Source organism: Megalopta genalis, unplaced genomic scaffold (assembly GCF_051020955.1).
Source record: "Megalopta genalis isolate 19385.01 unplaced genomic scaffold, iyMegGena1_principal scaffold0075, whole genome shotgun sequence".
Lineage (NCBI taxonomy): Eukaryota > Metazoa > Arthropoda > Insecta > Hymenoptera > Halictidae > Megalopta > Megalopta genalis.
The window spans coordinates 25,001-35,079 of NW_027476144.1; positions in this window are offsets into that span (position 1 = coordinate 25,001).

Sequence of the window (10,079 nt, forward strand, 5' to 3'; positions counted from 1 at the left end):
ATTTTTCTCTTTCAAATATGTACAAGTTTTGCCACATTCCGCGCTTGTAACATATCTTCTTTAACGCTCAATTTCTTTCATTTTTCTACCATACAGATATTTTACCGTACGCCCAAAAACGTACGTATTATATTTTTGTTCTATCATAAAATCACATTTTTCTACGTACGCCAGCTTCGTACGTTTCTATCTTTGCCTTCATAAAATCACAAGATAATTTTATCTTCAAGAGTCTCGCTATTAACATCTTGTAAGATAAATGTACGTCCCAGCTAAAACGTACAAATACTTCAAGTTAAGTAATAATATATCATCGCTATTGACAAATTTTTAAGATCCAAGACACAGTTCTCTCTATATGTTTTAATATTTTTTATGTACTCAAATATATTCAAAGGAAAAAGTACATGGGTGATGCCATAGTCGTGGAAGCGCGTACGCTCACGCTGATCTTCTGACCGCCGGAAGCACGAAACCTCTGATCTGGGCAAAATCGGCAAGCCGAGGAAGAACGGACAGGACACATGCTGGACTGGCGAGAAAGCGTGTTCTTCCGCTCGCGCTAGGCATTTCGATTTCTGACACCTCTTGATTTAAAAAATCAGTTTTTTGATAGTTTTCTCTCTCCACTGGGCTATTCATTTTAGCCACAGTTTTCAATTGGTACGATTTGCTTCCAAATCTTACAGATGCATTTTAAAAAATTTTTCCATCGCTCGGACAGAAGAGTCGATTGCTCAGTGAGTACGAGTATACATACAAAGTGCATACGGGTAACCAACCCCGTAGGGCTTGCCACATATGGGCCATTCGGTCAAAGACACCGACCCGTGGCCACGCTGTGTGGAGAAAAGTCCGTAACGTAAACGGCACGAAACAGTCAGGACCGAAGCCCCGAAGGAGCTCTGAGACAGCTTCTCGACCGAGATCGTAGAATTGGCCCAAAACCCGCTCTGCTCCGTCCGCCTCGCACGGACCGTGTATCTCTTATAGATACCGAACGGCCGGCAAGGACGCCGGCGCCGCCGGCCGAATAGCACGCGCGCTTATGAGTGTAAACCGCCGCGGCAACAGACCGCCCGGCCGTGCTGTTGTAACATAGCGCGTGAACGAACGAAAAAAATTTTTATAGTAAACATTAAAATAAATTACACTACCGTAAACTAGACAAAAAATTACACATTTTTTCCCAATATGAAAATTTTCACAAACTTTTTAAAGTCCCATCGCATCGAGTAAACTTTTTTAATAACGCGTCCGCACGATTCTAAATGCTTAATCCATATGTGAAATCGTTCACTGATCACGAATATCGTATTTAAAAAAATTACAAAAATTTATTTTTCAAAATAATCCAAAAAAACCGAAAAATCACAAGAGTAAAGTACCATTATTTTAAACAACATGTCGTTCTAAATGCTTAATCCCTATGTAAAAAAGTTATCTAAGCAAGAATATGTAATTGAAAAAAATTAGAAAAATTTATTTTAGCCGTAAATCGGAAATAATGGGGACACCGGAGCTGTTCGAAGCGCCGAGACGCGCCGCGTACGGCCGAATATTTTCTAAGTCCCAACGTACCGATCAAGAGTAAAGTACCATTTTCCTACATTAGATTTCGTTCTAAATGCTTAATCCCTATGTAAAAACGTTAGTTAAGCAAGAATATCGTATTTTTAAAAAAATCTAATGATAGGATTTTCCAGAAAATTGAAAAAACCGAAAAATGTCAAGAGTAAAGTGCCATTTTCTGACATTAGATTTCGTTCTAAATGCTTAATCCCTATGTAGAAACGTTAGTTAAGCAAGAATATCGTATTTTTAAAAAAATCTAATGATAGGATTTTTCAGAAAATTGAAAAAACCGTAAAATGTCAAGAGTAAAGTGCCATTATTTTAAACAATGTATCGTTCTAAATGCTTAATCCCTATGTAAAAAAGTTATTTAAGCAAGAATATGTTATTGAAAAAAATTAGAAAAATTTATTTTAGCCGTAAATCGAAAATAATGGGGACACCGGAGCTGTTCGAAGCGCCGAGACGCGCCGCGTACGGCCGAATATTTTCAAAGTCCCAACGTACCGATCAAGAGTAAAGTACCATTTTCCTACATTAGATTTCGTTCTAAATGCTTAATCCCTATGTAAAAACGTTAGTTAAGCAAGAATATCGTATTTTTAAAAAAATCTAATGATAGGATTTTCCAGAAAATTGAAAAAACCGAAAAATGTCAAGAGTAAAGTGCCATTTTCTGACATTAGATTTCGTTCTAAATGCTTAATCCCTATGTAGAAACGTTAGTTAAGCAAGAATATCGTATTTTTAAAAAAATCTAATGGTAGGATTTTTCAGAAAATTGAAAAAACCGTAAAATGTCAAGAGTAAAGTGCCCTTATTTTAAACATTATATCGTTCTAAATGCTTAATCCCTATGTAAAAAAGTTATCTAAGCAAGAATATGTTATTGAATAAAATGAGAAAAATTTATTTTAGCCGTAAATCGAAAATAATGGGTCGAGCGAATCGGTCGATTGCGCCGAGACGCGCTATGATGCAACAGACGAGCGATTGGAACGCCCGAATATTTTCAAAGTCCCAACGTACCGGTCAAGAGTAAAGTACCATTTTCCTACATTAGATTTCGTTCTAAATGCTTAATCCCTATGTAAAAACGTTAGTTAAGCAAGAATATCGTATTTTAAAAAAAATCTAATGATAGGATTTTCCAGAAAATTGAAAAAACCGAAAAATGTCAAGAGTAAAGTGCCATTTTCTGACATTAGATTTCGTTCTAAATGCTTAATCCCTATGTAGAAACGTTAGTTAAGCAAGATTATCGTATTTTTAAAAAAATCTAATGATAGGATTTTTCAGAAAATTGAAAAAACCGTAAAATGTCAAGAGTAAAGTGCCCTTATTTTAAACAATGTATCGTTCTAAATGCTTAATCCCTATGTAAAAAAGTTATCTAAGCAAGAATATGTTATTGAATAAAATGAGAAAAATTTATTTTAGCCGTAAATCGAAAATAATGGGTCGAGCGAATCGGTCGATTGCGCCGAGACGCGCTATGATGCAACAGACGAGCGATTGGAACGCCCGAATATTTTCAAAGTCCCAACGTACCGATCAAGAGTAAAGTACCATTTTCCTACATTAGATTTCGTTCTAAATGCTTAATCCCTATGTAAAAACGTTAGTTAAGCAAGAATATCGTATTTTTAAAAAAATCTAATGATAGGATTTTCCAGAAAATTGAAAAAACCGAAAAATGTCAAGAGTAAAGTGCCATTTTCTGACATTAGATTTCGTTCTAAATGCTTAATCCCTATGTAGAAACGTTAGTTATGCAAGATTATCGTATTTTTAAAAAAATCTAATGATAGGATTTTTCAGAAAATTGAAAAAACCGTAAAATGTCAAGAGTAAAGTGCCCTTATTTTAAACATTATATCGTTCTAAATGCTTAATCCCTATGTAAAAAAGTTATCTAAGCAAGAATATGTTATTGAATAAAATGAGAAAAATTTATTTTAGCCGTAAATCGAAAATAATGGGTCGAGCGAATCGGTCGATTGCGCCGAGACGCGCTATGATGCAACAGACGAGCGATTGGAACGCCCGAATATTTTCAAAGTCCCAACGTACCGGTCAAGAGTAAAGTACCATTTTCCTACATTAGATTTCGTTCTAAATGCTTAATCCCTATGTAAAAACGTTAGTTAAGCAAGAATATCGTATTTTAAAAAAAATCTAATGATAGGATTTTCCAGAAAATTGAAAAAACCGAAAAATGTCAAGAGTAAAGTGCCATTTTCTGACATTAGATTTCGTTCTAAATGCTTAATCCCTATGTAGAAACGTTAGTTAAGCAAGATTATCGTATTTTTAAAAAAATCTAATGATAGGATTTTTCAGAAAATTGAAAAAACCGTAAAATGTCAAGAGTAAAGTGCCCTTATTTTAAACAATGTATCGTTCTAAATGCTTAATCCCTATGTAAAAAAGTTATCTAAGCAAGAATATGTTATTGAATAAAATGAGAAAAATTTATTTTAGCCGTAAATCGAAAATAATGGGTCGAGCGAATCGGTCGATTGCGCCGAGACGCGCTATGATGCAACAGACGAGCGATTGGAACGCCCGAATATTTTCAAAGTCCCAACGTACCGATCAAGAGTAAAGTACCATTTTCCTACATTAGATTTCGTTCTAAATGCTTAATCCCTATGTAAAAACGTTAGTTAAGCAAGAATATCGTATTTTTAAAAAAATCTAATGATAGGATTTTCCAGAAAATTGAAAAAACCGAAAAATGTCAAGAGTAAAGTGCCATTTTCTGACATTAGATTTCGTTCTAAATGCTTAATCCCTATGTAGAAACGTTAGTTATGCAAGATTATCGTATTTTTAAAAAAATCTAATGATAGGATTTTTCAGAAAATTGAAAAAACCGTAAAATGTCAAGAGTAAAGTGCCCTTATTTTAAACATTATATCGTTCTAAATGCTTAATCCCTATGTAAAAAAGTTATCTAAGCAAGAATATGTTATTGAATAAAATGAGAAAAATTTATTTTAGCCGTAAATCGAAAATAATGGGTCGAGCGAATCGGTCGATTGCGCCGAGACGCGCTATGATGCAACAGACGAGCGATTGGAACGCCCGAATACTTTCAAAGTCCCAACGTACCGGTCAAGAGTAAAGTACCATTTTCCTACATTAGATTTCGTTCTAAATGCTTAATCCCTATGTAAAAACGTTAGTTAAGCAAGAATATCGTATTTTAAAAAAAATCTAATGATAGGATTTTCCAGAAAATTGAAAAAACCGAAAAATGTCAAGAGTAAAGTGCCATTTTCTGACATTAGATTTCGTTCTAAATGCTTAATCCCTATGTAGAAACGTTAGTTAAGCAAGATTATCGTATTTTTAAAAAAATCTAATGGTAGGATTTTTCAGAAAATTGAAAAAACCGTAAAATGTCAAGAGTAAAGTGCCCTTATTTTAAACATTATATCGTTCTAAATGCTTAATCCCTATGTAAAAAAGTTATCTAAGCAAGAATATGTTATTGAATAAAATGAGAAAAATTTATTTTAGCCGTAAATCGAAAATAATGGGTCGAGCGAATCGGTCGATTGCGCCGAGACGCGCTATGATGCAACAGACGAGCGATTGGAACGCCCGAATATTTTCAAAGTCCCAACGTACCGATCAAGAGTAAAGTACCATTTTCCTACATTAGATTTCGTTCTAAATGCTTAATCCCTATGTAAAAACGTTAGTTAAGCAAGAATATCGTATTTTAAAAAAAATCTAATGATAGGATTTTCCAGAAAATTGAAAAAACCGAAAAATGTCAAGAGTAAAGTGCCATTTTCTGACATTAGATTTCGTTCTAAATGCTTAATCCCTATGTAGAAACGTTAGTTAAGCAAGATTATCGTATTTTTAAAAAAATCTAATGATAGGATTTTTCAGAAAATTGAAAAAACCGTAAAATGTCAAGAGTAAAGTGCCCTTATTTTAAACAATGTATCGTTCTAAATGCTTAATCCCTATGTAAAAAAGTTATCTAAGCAAGAATATGTTATTGAATAAAATGAGAAAAATTTATTTTAGCCGTAAATCGAAAATAATGGGTCGAGCGAATCGGTCGATTGCGCCGAGACGCGCTATGATGCAACAGACGAGCGATTGGAACGCCCGAATATTTTCAAAGTCCCAACGTACCGATCAAGAGTAAAGTACCATTTTCCTACATTAGATTTCGTTCTAAATGCTTAATCCCTATGTAAAAACGTTAGTTAAGCAAGAATATCGTATTTTTAAAAAAATCTAATGATAGGATTTTCCAGAAAATTGAAAAAACCGAAAAATGTCAAGAGTAAAGTGCCATTTTCTGACATTAGATTTCGTTCTAAATGCTTAATCCCTATGTAGAAACGTTAGTTATGCAAGATTATCGTATTTTTAAAAAAATCTAATGATAGGATTTTTCAGAAAATTGAAAAAACCGTAAAATGTCAAGAGTAAAGTGCCCTTATTTTAAACATTATATCGTTCTAAATGCTTAATCCCTATGTAAAAAAGTTATCTAAGCAAGAATATGTTATTGAATAAAATGAGAAAAATTTATTTTAGCCGTAAATCGAAAATAATGGGTCGAGCGAATCGGTCGATTGCGCCGAGACGCGCTATGATGCAACAGACGAGCGATTGGAACGCCCGAATATTTTCAAAGTCCCAACGTACCGGTCAAGAGTAAAGTACCATTTTCCTACATTAGATTTCGTTCTAAATGCTTAATCCCTATGTAAAAACGTTAGTTAAGCAAGAATATCGTATTTTAAAAAAAATCTAATGATAGGATTTTCCAGAAAATTGAAAAAACCGAAAAATGTCAAGAGTAAAGTGCCATTTTCTGACATTAGATTTCGTTCTAAATGCTTAATCCCTATGTAGAAACGTTAGTTAAGCAAGATTATCGTATTTTTAAAAAAATCTAATGATAGGATTTTTCAGAAAATTGAAAAAACCGTAAAATGTCAAGAGTAAAGTGCCCTTATTTTAAACAATGTATCGTTCTAAATGCTTAATCCCTATGTAAAAAAGTTATCTAAGCAAGAATATGTTATTGAATAAAATGAGAAAAATTTATTTTAGCCGTAAATCGAAAATAATGGGTCGAGCGAATCGGTCGATTGCGCCGAGACGCGCTATGATGCAACAGACGAGCGATTGGAACGCCCGAATATTTTCAAAGTCCCAACGTACCGATCAAGAGTAAAGTACCATTTTCCTACATTAGATTTCGTTCTAAATGCTTAATCCCTATGTAAAAACGTTAGTTAAGCAAGAATATCGTATTTTTAAAAAAATCTAATGATAGGATTTTCCAGAAAATTGAAAAAACCGAAAAATGTCAAGAGTAAAGTGCCATTTTCTGACATTAGATTTCGTTCTAAATGCTTAATCCCTATGTAGAAACGTTAGTTATGCAAGATTATCGTATTTTTAAAAAAATCTAATGATAGGATTTTTCAGAAAATTGAAAAAACCGTAAAATGTCAAGAGTAAAGTGCCCTTATTTTAAACATTATATCGTTCTAAATGCTTAATCCCTATGTAAAAAAGTTATCTAAGCAAGAATATGTTATTGAATAAAATGAGAAAAATTTATTTTAGCCGTAAATCGAAAATAATGGGTCGAGCGAATCGGTCGATTGCGCCGAGACGCGCTATGATGCAACAGACGAGCGATTGGAACGCCCGAATACTTTCAAAGTCCCAACGTACCGGTCAAGAGTAAAGTACCATTTTCCTACATTAGATTTCGTTCTAAATGCTTAATCCCTATGTAAAAACGTTAGTTAAGCAAGAATATCGTATTTTAAAAAAAATCTAATGATAGGATTTTCCAGAAAATTGAAAAAACCGAAAAATGTCAAGAGTAAAGTGCCATTTTCTGACATTAGATTTCGTTCTAAATGCTTAATCCCTATGTAGAAACGTTAGTTAAGCAAGATTATCGTATTTTTAAAAAAATCTAATGGTAGGATTTTTCAGAAAATTGAAAAAACCGTAAAATGTCAAGAGTAAAGTGCCCTTATTTTAAACATTATATCGTTCTAAATGCTTAATCCCTATGTAAAAAAGTTATCTAAGCAAGAATATGTTATTGAATAAAATGAGAAAAATTTATTTTAGCCGTAAATCGAAAATAATGGGTCGAGCGAATCGGTCGATTGCGCCGAGACGCGCTATGATGCAACAGACGAGCGATTGGAACGCCCGAATATTTTCAAAGTCCCAACGTACCGATCAAGAGTAAAGTACCATTTTCCTACATTAGATTTCGTTCTAAATGCTTAATCCCTATGTAAAAACGTTAGTTAAGCAAGAATATCGTATTTTAAAAAAAATCTAATGATAGGATTTTCCAGAAAATTGAAAAAACCGAAAAATGTCAAGAGTAAAGTGCCATTTTCTGACATTAGATTTCGTTCTAAATGCTTAATCCCTATGTAGAAACGTTAGTTAAGCAAGATTATCGTATTTTTAAAAAAATCTAATGATAGGATTTTTCAGAAAATTGAAAAAACCGTAAAATGTCAAGAGTAAAGTGCCCTTATTTTAAACAATGTATCGTTCTAAATGCTTAATCCCTATGTAAAAAAGTTATCTAAGCAAGAATATGTTATTGAATAAAATGAGAAAAATTTATTTTAGCCGTAAATCGAAAATAATGGGTCGAGCGAATCGGTCGATTGCGCCGAGACGCGCTATGATGCAACAGACGAGCGATTGGAACGCCCGAATATTTTCAAAGTCCCAACGTACCGATCAAGAGTAAAGTACCATTTTCCTACATTAGATTTCGTTCTAAATGCTTAATCCCTATGTAAAAACGTTAGTTAAGCAAGAATATCGTATTTTTAAAAAAATCTAATGATAGGATTTTCCAGAAAATTGAAAAAACCGAAAAATGTCAAGAGTAAAGTGCCATTTTCTGACATTAGATTTCGTTCTAAATGCTTAATCCCTATGTAGAAACGTTAGTTATGCAAGATTATCGTATTTTTAAAAAAATCTAATGATAGGATTTTTCAGAAAATTGAAAAAACCGTAAAATGTCAAGAGTAAAGTGCCCTTATTTTAAACATTATATCGTTCTAAATGCTTAATCCCTATGTAAAAAAGTTATCTAAGCAAGAATATGTTATTGAATAAAATGAGAAAAATTTATTTTAGCCGTAAATCGAAAATAATGGGTCGAGCGAATCGGTCGATTGCGCCGAGACGCGCTATGATGCAACAGACGAGCGATTGGAACGCCCGAATACTTTCAAAGTCCCAACGTACCGGTCAAGAGTAAAGTACCATTTTCCTACATTAGATTTCGTTCTAAATGCTTAATCCCTATGTAAAAACGTTAGTTAAGCAAGAATATCGTATTTTAAAAAAAATCTAATGATAGGATTTTCCAGAAAATTGAAAAAACCGAAAAATGTCAAGAGTAAAGTGCCATTTTCTGACATTAGATTTCGTTCTAAATGCTTAATCCCTATGTAGAAACGTTAGTTAAGCAAGATTATCGTATTTTTAAAAAAATCTAATGGTAGGATTTTTCAGAAAATTGAAAAAACCGTAAAATGTCAAGAGTAAAGTGCCCTTATTTTAAACATTATATCGTTCTAAATGCTTAATCCCTATGTAAAAAAGTTATCTAAGCAAGAATATGTTATTGAATAAAATGAGAAAAATTTATTTTAGCCGTAAATCGAAAATAATGGGTCGAGCGAATCGGTCGATTGCGCCGAGACGCGCTATGATGCAACAGACGAGCGATTGGAACGCCCGAATATTTTCAAAGTCCCAACGTACCGATCAAGAGTAAAGTACCATTTTCCTACATTAGATTTCGTTCTAAATGCTTAATCCCTATGTAAAAACGTTAGTTAAGCAAGAATATCGTATTTAAAAAAAAATCTAATGATAGGATTTTCCAGAAAATTGAAAAAACCGAAAAATGTCAAGAGTAAAGTGCCATTTTCTGACATTAGATTTCGTTCTAAATGCTTAATCCCTATGTAGAAACGTTAGTTATGCAAGATTATCGTATTTTTAAAAAAATCTAATGATAGGATTTTTCAGAAAATTGAAAAAACCGTAAAATGTCAAGAGTAAAGTGCCCTTATTTTAAACATTATATCGTTCTAAATGCTTAATCCCTATGTAAAAAAGTTATCTAAGCAAGAATATGTTATTGAATAAAATGAGAAAAATTTATTTTAGCCGTAAATCGAAAATAATGGGTCGAGCGAATCGGTCGATTGCGCCGAGACGCGCTATGATGCAACAGACGAGCGATTGGAACGCCCGAATATTTTCAAAGTCCCAACGTACCGATCAAGAGTAAAGTACCATTTTCCTACATTAGATTTCGTTCTAAATGCTTAATCCCTATGTAAAAACGTTAGTTAAGCAAGAATATCGTATTTTAAAAAAAATCTAATGATAGGATTTTCCAGAAAATTGAAAAAACCGAAAAATGTCAAGAGTAAAGTGCCATT